This window comes from Trachymyrmex septentrionalis, unplaced genomic scaffold (genome assembly GCF_001594115.1).
Source record: "Trachymyrmex septentrionalis isolate Tsep2-gDNA-1 unplaced genomic scaffold, Tsep1.0 scaffold93, whole genome shotgun sequence".
In the NCBI taxonomy this organism is placed as follows: domain Eukaryota; kingdom Metazoa; phylum Arthropoda; class Insecta; order Hymenoptera; family Formicidae; genus Trachymyrmex; species Trachymyrmex septentrionalis.
Genome location: NW_017306121.1, coordinates 146,458 through 147,164, shown reverse-complemented (window position 1 = coordinate 147,164; position 707 = coordinate 146,458).

Sequence of the window (707 nt, the reverse complement as noted above, 5' to 3'; positions counted from 1 at the left end):
ATATACCACATTCATATTTCATGGCCCGGACACTATATATAATAGATTAACTATAATCTTGATTTAACTTATTCTTTATCTTTCTCTAATTTTTAAAACTAGAAAAAGATAAAAAATAAGTTAAACCAAGATTAAAATTAATCTATGTTAATGCAACTGAATCTAAAACGTTTAAAATGGAGAGTGCTGTTAGCCAGTTCAATTACATCCATTTTTATAAACATGTAATTTTAACAAATTTAAAAAATAGAATTAAATTGTGTTGGCCTGTAATATAGAATAACATGAATATGAGGAAAAAATTAAATTTCTATAGCATAAATTAGGTATAGTTGAAAATAAAATTCAAAATCAACAAAGATATAATAATAATATTTATTGAATACCAACATAAAGCGTAAAATAAAATATATATTGTATAATAATTAAAAAAAAATAAAATTGTTAAAATATACAACGTGAAAAATAAAATTTGCTTTGCCATATAATTGTATTTACCAGGTGTACAAGTGCATAAAATGCGGATTTTTTTTCCAAAAAAAACACGTTAAATTCGGAAGAATGATAAAAAGAGCTTTATTCAAAGTATGCTCCATTGCTAGTTACACATTTTTCCCATCTTTCGGACAATTTGTGGATATCACGCCACTAAAAATCTTCCCCCTTTGCCGCGAACCATTCATCGAGCCATTTTTTCACATCTTCGT